The sequence below is a fragment of the Schistocerca cancellata genome, chromosome 4 (genome assembly GCF_023864275.1).
Source record: "Schistocerca cancellata isolate TAMUIC-IGC-003103 chromosome 4, iqSchCanc2.1, whole genome shotgun sequence".
Taxonomy (NCBI): domain Eukaryota; kingdom Metazoa; phylum Arthropoda; class Insecta; order Orthoptera; family Acrididae; genus Schistocerca; species Schistocerca cancellata.
This window is the reverse complement of record NC_064629.1, coordinates 170422682-170437107: the sequence shown is the minus strand read 5'-3', so window position 1 is coordinate 170437107 and position 14426 is coordinate 170422682.

Genomic DNA, 14426 nt, shown 5'->3' with positions numbered 1-14426 from the left:
CCCGCTTATCGCGAGCGGTTGCCTTACAATTTGGCCACACCTAAACTTCCGTGTCATCCGTGTGTCCACAACCTGTACCCGTACATCCATTATGTGCATTCCGGTATAGGAGAGATAGACAGACATTGCAATGCCTGTGTTATTCCGAATAACGATGCTAAGTTCCAAACCAGATTGCGCTGCCATAGGTCATACGGATATCAACTGCGTTTTTTTAAATAGGAACCCCCATTTTATTACGTATTCGTGTAGTACGTAAGTAAATATGAATGTTTTAGTTGGACCACTTCTTTCGCTTTGTGATAGATGGCGCTGTGATAGTCAAACATATGGCTCAATTTTAGACAAACAACTGTTAACAGGTAGGTTTTTTTAAGTTAAAATACAGAACGTAGGTACGTTTGAACATTTTATTTCGTTTGTTCCAATGTGATACATGTACCTTTGTGAACTTATTGTTTCTGAGAACGCATGCTGTTACTGCGTGATTACCTGTAAATACCACATTAATGCAATAAATACACAAAATGATGTCCGTCAACCTCAATGCATTTGGCAATACGTGTAACGACATTCCTCTAAACAGCGAGTAGTTCGCCTTCCGTAATGTTCGCACATGCATTGACAATGCACTGACGCGTGTTGTCAGGCGTTGTCGGTGGATCACGATAGCAAATATCCTTCAACTTTCCCCACAGAAAGAAATCCGGGGACGTCAGATCCGGTGATCGTGCGGGCCATGGTATGGTGATTCGACGACCAATCCACCAGTCATGAAATATGCTATTCAATACCGCTTCAACCGCACGCGAGCTATGTGCCGGACATCCATCGTGTTTGAAGTACATCACCATTCTGTCATGCAGTGAAACATCTTGTAGTAACATCGGTAGAACATTACGTAGGAAATCAGCATACATTGCTCCATTTAGACTGCCATCGATAAAATGGGGGGCAATTATCCTTCCTCCCATATTGCCGCACCACACATTAACCCGCCAAGGTCGCTGATGTTCCACTTGTCGCAGCCATCGTGGATTTTCCGTTGTCCAATAGTGCATATATTGCCGGTTTACGTTACCGCTGTTCGTGAATGACGCTTCGTTGCTAAATAGAACGCTTGCAAAAAAATCTGTCATCGTCCGGTAATTTCTCTTGTGCCCAGTGGCAGAACTGCACACGACGTTCAAAGTCGTCGCCATGCAATTCCTGGTGCATAGAAATATGGTATGGGTGCAATCGATGTTGATGTAGCATTCTCTACCCCGACGTTTTTGAGATTCCCGATTCTCGCGCAATGTGTCTGCTATTCATGTGCGGATTAGCCGCGACAGCAGCTAAAACACCTACTCGGGTATCATCATTTGTTCCAGGTCGTGGTTGACGTTTCACCTGTGGCTGAACACTTCCTGTTTCCTTAAATAACGTAACTATCCGGCGAACGGTCCGGACACCTGGATGGTGTCGTTCACGATACCGAGCAGCACACATAGCACACGCCCATTGGGAATTTTCATCACAGTAGCCATACATCAACACGATATCGACCTTTTCCGCAATTGGTAAACGATCCATTTTATCACGGGTAATGTATCACGAAGCATATACCATCCGCACTGGCGGAATGTTACGTGATACCACGTACTTAAACGTTTGTGACTATTACAGCGCCATCTAGAACAAAGCGAAAAAAGTGGTCCAACTTAAACATTCATATTTCTTTACGTACTACACGAATATGTAATAAGAATGGGGGTTCCTATTTAAAAAAAAAACGCAGTTGATATCCGTTTGACCTATGGCAGCGCCATCTAGCGGGCCAACCATAGCACCCTCTGGTTTCCCCTTCAAGCTAGACGAGTTTCGTTCTTCGTAGTTTTTTCATTTGATGCTTATTTCGTGAGATATTTGGCCCGGTCACTATCAATGGACCACCCTGTATAAATTGATGTACGAGTACAGATTGTAGACATATGCTTGACGACATACGGAATTTAAGGTCTGGAAAGGGGTTATGTACCGATAGCGAAATGGTAAAGAGACTGCTTGTGACAAGCGGTAAATCTGCTTTCAATTGCCAATCCGACGCAGATTTTCTTTGTGTGTATGAAGATGATCTTGCAGATCTCTAAGAATGAAATTACAGTGAAATCCAGATAATTAGCTGCTTACAGGCGTTGAGAAATATCAACGGGGAGAGTTGAAAATGTGTGCCCCGAACGGGACTCGAAACCGAGATGATCTGCATATATGGCAGACGCTCTATCCGACTGAGCCATGGAGAACACAGAGGACAGTACGATTGCAGGTACTTATCTCTGGCACGGTCCCCGTGAGCGGAAATGTCCGGCATGCCCGAAAGAACGGATACCATCTTGATATAGGTAAGGCTTACCGGACAATGATCTTCTTCAGCGCGGATGCACTCACATTGCCCGAACTCTTATGGGGACCGGTAGCTTGACTGCAGCGAGTAATGAGTATAGTGGGCAGGGGCACTAAAAATGTAGTGTGTTGACAGTAAGCTGGAAATGCGCCGGCGTGCTAGCTCAGCCTGTTCGGTCAGAAGGCAGCTTGCCCTCTGTAACAAAAAACTGAGTAAAGGAATCAACAATGAACTTGACCGGATGTCATCTGACGTCCGCCCCGACCAAACGCAACGAACAGTACAAAAAGAAAGCGTCTGCCAGGTAAGCAGGACATCTCGTGTTCGAGTCCCGTTCTGAGCACACATTTTCAACTCTCCCCGTTGATATTCATCAACGCCTGTAAGCAGCTAATGGTCTGGATTTCACTGTAATTTCAAATTTTCTTTGTCGTCATTCTATTATACACGTCATGGAAGTCCATATTCGCAATTGCGAATACATTTTATGCACTTCATAATGGCTCTACTCGCCGCAGTGCCTGTTCCTTCGGACAAGCACCCATATGCCAAAGAATTTTTCAAAAGCAATTATGATCATAATTCTGAATTCTGAATAATTGAATAGCTGTGAAGTTGGCAACCGATCTTATAGGAATAAACCTTATTTTCAGAGTTATTGCTGGATATGATATAGTTCTGGGGTTCTCTGTAAGAAAGTTTTAATAGTTCTGTAGGATTTTGCGAAAAAGAATTATGATCACCATTCTGAATAGCCGAATTCTGGCAACCGATTTTCTAGAAATGTACATTTTTCAGGGTTCTTTGTAGATATGCTATAGTTCTACAGTTCTCCTTACAAATTTTGAATAGTTCTGTGGAACTTCACGCCAAAAAATTATGATAACATTTCTGAATAGCTGAGTAGCAGTAAAGTTGGTACCTGACTTTCGAGAAACAAATTTTTTCAGATTTCTTGATGGACTGCTATAGTTCTGGAGTTCTCTGTACTAAATTTGAATAGTTCTGCAAAATTTCGCGAAGAAAACACTCGTAATTGGGAAAATTTTAATGCTGTAAAACGATTATTTGCCAGTTCACGAAAATAAAATTGTAATCACAATTCTGAATAGCTCCGCAAGAGTTCTACAGAAAACCTTCACGACATTTTTTGTGCAGGTAGATAATTGCAATAATGAGATCGCACTCGACTTCTGAAGACAGTTCTGACTACAGTTCTTGATAGTACCCTAGATGATTTTTGAAAAACTTAACGTAATTTCTCGTGCGGATAATAGTTTATAATTGCAATAATGTGGGATCCACTACATGAACATATAGCTTTCCGATCGGAGGCTGAGCTGCCCTAGTTGTGATCGGTGCATGTAGGTGCAAGTCGGCACACATAGTGTCGACTGTCTTTATGCATCCGACTGCTAACAACCTCAGCAGTCTAGATAGTTGACATTTTTTCGTTGTGTTGTACTATAACTACTTTAATTTACTGTGATATTCTTTGCTACAGTTATGTACCGAATTTTAAGATAGCTATCTCTATAATGTGATTTCACGAAATCCTGTAACTTCAGTGTTCGATACATTCTGAGATTCTCCAATATTTAGCAAGACATCTATTTTTTCTCAGAAGTTCAGATGCGTCATACAACTGAAGCACCTTTTGTCCCCTCATACGTTCACTGTAGGGGAGAAAAGCATGGGTAGTGGCAGGATCTCATTCACTTGGACACACGCAATTGAATCAACTAACTTACGTCAGTTCGAAGGACACACACTTGTTGGAGGGCCATTCAACAATAGTCGGAAATTATCTCTTCGATGAGAGGGTGAGTGCTGTCGTGGTCCCCACTTGCGATGCTGCAGCTGCTGGAGAGAGTCGTTCGGTGAAGATAACTCAGGGCCAAATTTTTTTATGCGAAGAGTGAGAGAAAGAGATAGAGATAGAGATAGAAACAGAGAGAGAGAGAGAGAGAGAGAGAGAGAGAGAGAGAGAGAGAGATCGGAGCGAGATGGAGCACTGAGAGCTTGGAACTTGGAGTTGTCTGTTCTCAATGCTCACTAGAAGGAGTCCTAATATACGCTTAATACACTACAATATAAGTATGTTTGTAGACTTAACATTTTTAAATGGTTTAATTAAAGTACTTAAATAACATCTGTTACAGCACGGGAATCTTATACACCATTAATCTGATTCTTTTATGTGACGTTGTTTCGCCTTTAATAAATGTTATGGGTGAAAAGCCTTGTATTCATCTGTATGTCGTCTCAAAGAGACGTATCTCTCTATAACTACTTGAAAATATTCTTATCTCTAGAGGTGTTTACCGCGTAATGAATGCCAGAAATTAATTATGGCGGAATTATTTTAATACGAATTTATAAAATTGGTCTTCTCTCAGTTATGAGGATTTGAGTCAATTTCAGGTATGGAAATTCACTTAAATGTCGGAAAGCTGCATGTTCGTGAAATGGACCCCACTGCAATTATAAACTATTGTCTCCACAAAATTACGTTAAGGTTTTCGATAAAACTCTTGGGATACTATCCAGAACTGTGGAAAGATCTGTCTTCAGAACTCGAATGTGATTTCGTATATTTTCCGTAGTGAAAGTGGGTCTCCCATTACTGCAATTACCTCGTAAACTATTTCCTGCACAAAAGAATGTCATGAAGGTTTTCTGTAGAACTCTTGAGGAGCTAATCAGAATTGTGATCACAATTTTTATTTTCTCGAAATGGCAAATAACCCTTTTACAGCATTAAAATTTTCCCCATTACGAGTTTTTTTGCTGGTGAAATTCTGCAGAACTATTCAAATTTAGTACAGAGAACTCTAGAACTATAGTATATTTATAAGGAATCCTGAAAAAAAAATATTTCTCGAAATTCGGTTGCCAGCATCGCAGGTAATCAGCTATTCAGACCTGTGATCATAATTTGTTTTCGCAGAATTCTACAGAACTATTAAAACTATAACTATATCTACCAAGGACTCTGAAAGAAATGCGTATTTCTCGTACGTCGGTTGCCAGCTTCACATGATGGTGAAAATTATTGCAATTATCTGATAAACAATTACCTGCACAAAAAATGTCATTAGGGTTTTCTGTCGAACTTTTGGGGAGCTATTCAGAATTTTGATTATTATTTTTTCACAAATTTTGCAATTATTTTTTGTACAAGATTAAAATTTTCCCAGTTGCTATGGTTTTCTTTGCGAAAAACCTACAGAACTGTTCAAATTTTGTATAGAGAACTCCAACTATGGCCCACATATCAAGAACTCTGAAAACATGTATGTTTCTCGAAAGGCGGGTGCCAGCTTTACATTATTCTCGTAAGCCACTGAAGGTGACTTTTCTAAGTGGCTGCTTAACTATTTCTGATTATACAGAACATTTACCCTCCACTTCCCTGAAGAAACTCTCATTATTTCTCAGAATTTCGTTCTGACTTACAAATTATGTCAGTTATAGCTGATATTTAACACGTAATTATCACGAAATTAACCAATGAAAGAAAACATATAAGTGATAAAGTATAGTGCCAGACAAAAAAGTGGAGCACGCAGAAGACATGGTCGGATGTTAATGTAACTGCCTACACGTACACACTGTCGGTGGGTATGTACATAATTTGAGTTGCAATTCTCTGCGACAGGTAGAGCGCTCATAAGAGAGCATCACTGTTGTTCGTGTTTAGTGTTGTTACTAGCCTTGGTAGGGTATATAAGGGGAGTGAACAGCGTCGGATGATGAACTATCACTGAATGACACGGAGTACCGCATACTTGTGTGTAAGAGCGTTATCACTGCCTTACAGAATTTGGAAAAATTGGAAATTTGTGGTACGTTTTATGAGAAAAAAATGCTGAGGTCATCGGTCCCTGGGCTTACACAATACTTAATCTAATTTAAACTAACTTATGCTAAGGACAACACACACACCCATGCCCAAGGGAGGACTCGTACCTCCAAAGTGGCCAGCCGCGCGAACAGTGGCAAGGCGCCTGAGACCGCACTGCTACCCCTCGAGGCTAGAGTTTGAAAGAAGGCCTTATTGTGGTACCCCCTTTCCCCAGCTGGTCGAATAATGCAGTATCTAGGTTTTTGGGGCATTCGTATGTGAAAGTGACCCAATGTTGGATTGCGTGGTCTAACAGTACCACCACTTGCAAAGTAGGTTAGAAATGAGATTAATAATGTTTCTCGCAGCATATGTTCGCTTTATCGGGCAACAACAAAGTTATTGACTGTGGATGGTATCGTCAGAATGGAAATAATGAAGTCACTGTAAAAAAGTCATTAATTTTGGCACTTATCTTGGATGGATTCCCACGTAGATTTCGTCGAAGTTGTTATAGCTCATCTTGATGATTCTAGGGTGAGTCCACTTTGACTGCTAGAAGGTTGTTAGCAATATTTGAAGACCTAACAAATGCGTTTTTCAGGAAATTCTTAATGATCAAACAATCACAGATCAAAACAATGGTATGGTAGAAATAGTTTTTGACTTTGTATTCACATTCCACATTTTTATTAAACTTCTTGTAAATTCACATATACTACTTCTTAATTGTCACATCATCAAGAAAGCAGTTTTGTATCAATCTTCATATATTTAATTTCCACTTTAACCAAACACAAGACTTGACTGTTCTTTTACAAAGCGAAATAAGAACTTAACTTCTGCAAAGTGAAACAAAGGCTGCCCTGTGCGCATTCGCGCCAAAACGGTTACAAGTAAGTCAAAGATTATGACAGTCTCACAGAAATGAATACACGCAAGAACCATATCACTGTAATATATCGATACATCGGAGTACCTACACATTAATGAAACTAAATGTGAATATTGTCACAAAAAAGTAGTACGATATTACTGGTATCGAGAACTGGGGTTGGAGTGGTTGGTTGGTTTGGGGGATGAAAGGGACCAGACTGCTACGGTCATAGGTCCCTTTTTCCAAATCCAAAGAACACCCACAGAGAATAAAAACGAGGAACAGAATAGATCACAGACGATTCAGAACAAGAGAAACCGAGACAAGGACAAGACAAAACGAACTAAAACCACACAGAGTGTGACAGTGGTTGGCCGACCATAGAAATAAAAAAGGAAAAGCCAACCACTGAGAAACACATTAAAAGATCAGTTTAAAATCATAGGCCAAAGGCCAGAATCAACACAAAAAATAAAATAAAACAGAAACACTCAGATGAAAGAATAAAAACTCCCTGCCCTAATAAAACGTAAAACTAAGGCAGCCATAACAGGGTCATCAGATAAAACGGCAGAGAGCGTATCAGGCAGCGCAAATGTCTGCCTGACCACAGCTAAAAGGGGGCATGCCAACAGAATGTGGGCCACCATCAAAGCCGCCCCGCAGCGACATACAGGAGGGTCCTCCCGGCGCAGTAAATAACTGTGTGTTAGCCGGGAGTGGCCAATGCGGAGCCGACGAAGGACGACTGAGTCCCTGCGGTTGGCTCGCATGGAGGACCGCCACACAGTCGTCGTCTCCTTAATGGCACGGAGTTTATTGGGTGTAATCCGATCGCGCCATTCAGCGTCCCAGAGCGCAAAAACTTTTCGGCGGAGGACTGCCCGCAAATCAGCCTCTGGGAGGCCAACATCGAGAGATGGTTTACTCGTGGCCTCTTTCGCCAGGCGGTCAACATGTTCATTGCCCGGGATACCGACATGACCGGGGGTCCACACAAAGACCACAGAGCGGCCGCAACGCGCAAGAGTATGCAGGGACTCATGGATAGCCATCACCAGACGAGAACGAGGAAAACACTGGTCAAGAGCTCGTAAACCGCTCAGGGAATCGCTACAGATAACTAAGGACTCACCTGAGCAGGAGCGGATATACTCTAGGGCTCGAAAGATGGCGACTAGCTCAGCAGTGTAAACGCTGCAGCCAGCCGCCAAGGACCGTTGTTCGGAATGGTCCCCTAGAGTTAGCGCATACCCGACACGACCAGCAACCATCGAACCGTCGGTGTAAACAATTCCAGAGCCCTGATACATGGCCAGGATGGAATAAAAGCGGCGGCGGAAGGCCTCTGGAGGGACCGAGTCCTTCGAGCCCTGTGCCAAGTCGAGCCGAAGGCAAGGGCGAGGAACACACCACGGGGATGTACGCAGAGGCGCCCGGAAAGGAGGTGGAACAGGGAAAAACCCAAGCCCGCAGAGAAGCTCCTTGACGCGTACGGCGATCGGACAACCCGACCGGGGCCGACGGTCTGGCAGATGGAAGACTGACTGCGGGAACAGGACACTGTAATTTGGATGCCCGGGCAAGCTTAGAACATGGGCAGCATAAGCGGCCAGCAAACGTTGGCGCCGGAACCGCAGTGGAGGTACACCTGCCTCCACTAGTACGCTGTCCACAGGGCTGGTGCGGAAAGCACCAGTGGCAAGGCGTATCCCGCTGTGGAGAATTGGGTACAGCACCCGTAACGCAGATGGGGATGCTGAGCCATAAGCCAGGCTCCCATAATCCAGACGGGACTGGATTAACGCCTGGTAGAGCCGCAAAAGGGCAGAGCGGTCGGCGCCCCAGCGAGTGTGGCTCAAGCATCTCAGAGCGTTCAGATGCCGCCAACACGTCTGTTTAAGCTTCTGGATATGAGGCAGCCAAGTCAACCGGGCATCGAAAACCACCCCCAAAAACCTGTGGGTCTCCACCACAGCAAGGAGTTCGTCGGCAAGATAAAGCCGCGGCTCAGGATGGACTGTTCGGCGCCGGCAGAAATGCATAACGCGGGTCTTGGCTGCCGAAAACTGAAACCCATGTGCTACAGCCCAAGACTGCGCCTTACGGATAGCGCCCTGTAGCTGACGTTCAACAGCTGCAATGTCAGTAGAGCTGTAATAAAGGCAGAAGTCGTCAGCATACAGGGAAGCAGAGACAGAATTTCCCACGGCCGCAGCGAGCCCGTTAATGGCTATTAAAAACAGGCAGACACTTAAAACCGAACCCTGTGGCACACCGTTCTCCTGGACGTGGGTGGAACTATAGGAGGCTGCGACTTGCACGCGGAAGGTACGATACGACAGGAAATTGCGGATAAAGATCGGCAGAGGGCCCCGAAGACCCCATCCATGAAGCGTAGAAAGGATGTGATGACGCCATGTCGTATCGTACGCCTTCCGCATGTCGAAAAAGACAGCGACCAGGTGCTGACGGCGGGCAAACGCAGTACGGATGGCCGACTCCAGGCTCACCAGATTGTCGGCGGCGGAGCGGCCTTTCCGGAACCCACCCTGAGACGGAGCCAGAAGGCCCCGAGACTCCAGTACCCAATTTAAGCGCCGGCTCACCATCCGTTCGAGAAGCTTACAAAGAACGTTGGTGAGGCTAATGGGGCGGTAGCTGTCCACCTCCAGAGGGGTCTTTCCAGGTTTCAAAACGGGGATGACAACGCCTTCCCGCCATTGCGACGGAAACACCCCCTCGACCCAAAGACGGTTGTAAAGATCGAGAAGGCGCCGCTGGCAGTCCACTGAAAGGTGTTTCAGCATCTGAAAGTGGATGCCATCTGGCCCAGGAGCGGTATCAGGGCAAGCAGCTAGGGCACTGCGGAATTCCCACTCACTCACTGAATGGAGCATTGTAAGATTCTGGGTGGTTGGTGCGAAACGAAAGGCTCCGACGTTCCATCCGCTCTTTAATGGAGCGGAAGGCCTGGGGGTAATTCGCAGAAGCGGAACTCCTAGCATAATGCTCTGCTAAGCGATTGGCAATGACGTCGGAGTCAGTACAAACTGCTCCATTCAGTGAGAGCGCAGGGACGCTGGCAGGGGTCCGATAGCCGTAGACGCGTCGAATCTTGGCCCAAACCTGCGAAGGAGTGACATGGAGGCCAATGGTGGACACATACCGCTCCCAGCACTCCTTCTTGCCTTGGCGGATAAGGAGGCGGGCCCGCGCACGCAGCCGTTTGAAGGCGATAAGGTGGTCTAAGGAGGGATGTCGCTTGTGACGCTGGAGCGCCCGCCGGCGATCTTGAATCGCTTCAGCGATCTCAGGCGACCACCAAGGCACAGCCTTCCGCCGAGGGGACCCAGAAGACGGGGAATGGCAGATTCGGCGGCAGTAACGATGCCGGTGGTGACCGATTGAACCACCGCATCAATGTCGTCATTAGAGAGAGACTCAAGAGCGGCAGTGGAGGAGAACAAGTCCCAGTCAGCTTTATTCATAGCCCATCTGCTAGGGCGCCCAGAAGAGTGACGCTGTGGTAGTGACAGAAAGATCGGAAAGTGGTCACTACCACACAGGTCGTCATGCACACTCCATTGGACAGACGGTAAGAGGCTAGGGCTACATATTGAAAGGTCAATGGCGGAGTATGTGCCATGCGCCACACTGAAGTGTGTGAAGGCACCATCATTTAAAATCGAGAGATCGAGCTGCGACAATAAATGCTCAACGATGGCGCCTCGACCTGTTGCCACTGACCCACCCCACAGAGGGTTATGGGCGTTGAAGTCGCCCAATAGCAAGAAAGGTGGCGGTAATTGGGCTATCAGCGCAGCCAGGACATGCTGCGAGACATCACCATCCGGTGGAAGGTAAAGACTGCAGACGGTAACAGCCTGTGGCGTCCACACCCGAACAGCGACAGCCTCTAAAGGTGTGTGGAGAGGGACAGACTCGCTGTGCAGAGTGTGAAGGACATAGATGCAGACGCCACCCGACACCCTTTCATATGCTGCCCGGTTCTTATAATAACCCCGATAGCCACGGAGGGCGGGGGTTCGCATTGCTGGAAACCAAGTTACCTGAAGAGCAATGCAGAAGAAAGGGTGAAGGCTGACAAGTTGTTGGAGCTCAGCTAGATGGTGGAAAAAACCGCCGCAGTTCCACTGGAGGATGATATTGTCCATGGCTGAGAAAGGCGTGAAAGGACTGGGAAGGCAATTTACGCCGCTTGTTCACTCACTGCCACCGATTCAGTACCCATACGAGAGGCATCCATGGCGTCTGAGGGACCAGCGAGATCAAGGTCCTCAGCGGACGCTAGAATCTCGACTGCATCCTCAGACGCAGAGCGCGAAAGGTGCGGTGGGGTTGGCGCCACCGCAAGTTCTTTGGCCTTAGAGGTCTTTCTCTTGGACTTCTCTCGCTGAACCTTGGGTTGCACCGGCTGGGAAGGCTTCACCGATTCAGTCTCCGGGACAGAGGAGGATCGTGAAGCCCTACGCCCGGCCGCTGGTGAGGACTTATGCCACTGGCGGCCGTCATCCTTCCCGCTGGTGGAACCCTGGGAAGGGAGGGTCCCAAGGGAACTCTTACGGGCGAGAGTAGCCGAAGAAGTAAGACGCTTCTCCGGCTGAGAAGCGGGGACGGACGTCCCCGACGGGTGGGAGGAGGTTGCTCCTGAGGTAGGAGGTGCAGGAGCAACCGGTTGGGTAGAGCCCCCCACAGGCAAGGGGGCAGGAGGAGTCTTACTGCTTATCGAGCTGGCTGGAAGTCTCAAAACTGATGGGGCTAGCACAGTTGTAGCAGCTGCATAAGAAGATGTCATTCTCACAGGATGGAGTCTGTCATATTTCCTTTCGGCCTCAGTATAGGGCAGCCGGTCCAGGGTCTTATATTCCATAATTTTGCGCTCTTTCTGAAAGACTTTGCAGTCAGGCGAGCAAGGTGAATGGTGCTCCCCGCAGTTGCCACAGATGGGAGGCGGGGCACATGGAGTATCGGGATGAGACGGGCGTCCGCAATCTCGACATGTGAGGCTGGAAGTGCAGCGGGAAGACATATGGCCGAACTTCCAGCACTTGAAGCACCGCATCGGGGGAGGAATATAGGGCCTGACGTCACATCGGTAGACCATCACCTTGACCTTTTCCGGTAACGTATCACCCGCGAAGGCCAAGATGAAGGCACCGGTAGCTGTCTGATTTTCCTTCGGACCCCGATGAACGCGCCGAACGAAATGTACACCCCTGCGCTCTAAGTTGGCGCGCAGCTCGTCATCAGACTGCAAAAGAAGGTCCTTATGGTAAATAACTCCCTGAACCATATTTAAACTCTTATGCGGCGTGATCGTAACAGCAACATCCCCCAACTTGTCACAAGCAAGCAACCGTCGTGACTGGGCAGAGGATGCCGTTTGGATCAGGACCGATCCAGAGCGCATTTTTGACAAGCCCTCTACCTCCCCAAACTTGTCCTCTAAATGCTCGACGAAGAACTGAGGCTTTGTGGAGAGAAAAGACTCCCCATCAGCTCTCGTACAAACTAAGAATCGGGGCGAATAACTATTACCTCCATCCTGAGACTTACGCTCCTCCCACGGCGTGGCCAGAGAGGGGAACGTTTTCGGATTGTACTTTTCAGCATTAAATTGAGCCCGAGAACGCTTAGAGACTGCTGGCGGCTGGCCGCCAGCGAGAGATGATGTACCACGCTTCATTGCGGGTCATCCGCCCTGATGCCACCTACTCCGACCAAGGGCCCTCCCCACGGGCGCCACCCAGCCGCAGCAATAGCCACCTGGCAGGATGTCCATTGCCGGGAGTCCTGATGCCCCAGGGAGACGGGCATCTACTCCTTGGCATACGTGGGGAGTTAACGGCGCAGGCATCAGTAGAGCGATCCCTGTGTTGTCAGGGGGCTACAACCAAGAGGGTACATGGCGGCCCCACCACAACGGACTGGCTACCGTGCTGGATCTTAGGTGCAAAACTGTCCAAGGTCGTCGTCGCAGTTAAAAGAAACACTGCAGAGTGTAGCGTGGGTATCGCACCCAGGGACGTATCCTCGCCCAAGAGATGGAAAACGAGCGGGACACCATTGCAACGACGAAAAAGCCGGCTAAAGGTCTCAATGCACGACGGATACAGTGCACCACGTAAGGCGCCCTTCCCCAATTGGCTCGCTCTGCGGAATAATTTAGAGAGATGGAGGTCAAACCCGAGAGGGGACCATCACACAAGGCCGAAACATGTGAGACTCCTTTTAGTCGCCTCTTACGACAGGCAGGAATTCGCGGGCCTATTCTAACCCCCGAACCCGCAGGGGGAGGGGTTGGAGTGCCGTAATGGTCACGTAAATAAAGAACCATTACAGTGGGAATATGTGGGCACGCATACTCGTTGTCTAGGTTCCAATCGAATACGTCTGACCACCACGAGGGATGATCGCCGTCCTGTGTACCAAGCGCATCATAATCCCTCCACATCTGCGCTGCCATCCAGAACAAGTGGCTCTGAGCACTATGGGACTAAACATCTTAGGTCATAAGTTCCCTAGAACTTAGAACTACTTAAACCTAACTAACCTAAGGACATCACACACACCCATGCCCGAGGCAGGATTCGAACCTGCGACCGTAGCAGTCCCGCGGTTCCGGACTGCAGCGCCAGAACCGCTAGACCACCGCGGCCGGCATCCAGAACAAGTAATGGACTCCCTGCAACATTCTCTGTTATGCAGCACCATTGGTCGGATACTAGCAGCAGATGGAGTAGGGAATTACTGACCCATGCGCAGCCTGCCGTCAAAGACCACAACACAAACGGCGGCATTTGACGTGGTGTCGTGACCGGTAGCATGGATTGCTGCTGAATAGTGTCGCACAATGTTCAGCAATGAATCGGTATTCTATACTACCCCTGATGACTACCGTCGGTGAGCACAGGTACGACTTGGGGAGAGTTCCGATTCTTCCTATGTTTTGGAGGGGACAGCGACGAGCCATCGGTATGACTTCAGGTCCCGACGGGTAGTGATTGAGGGTACTCTGACGGCATAACGGTACATGACGGATATCCTGTGCCCTCATGTGTTACCAGTCTTGAGACAGTGCCGTGGCGACATTTTTCGACAAGACAATGCTAGTCCACAGGTGGCACGTGTCTTTAAAAACTGTCTGAGTGATGTTGACGTACCCATCTGGCCAGCAAAGTCCCGAAATCCGAACCGGTTGGAAAACTTAAGCGACCAGCTCGGTCGTCTATTCCATTCCAGTGCCAGGAAGCAAGACATCAAGGACCAACAGCATTATTTGTGAGTCCCCT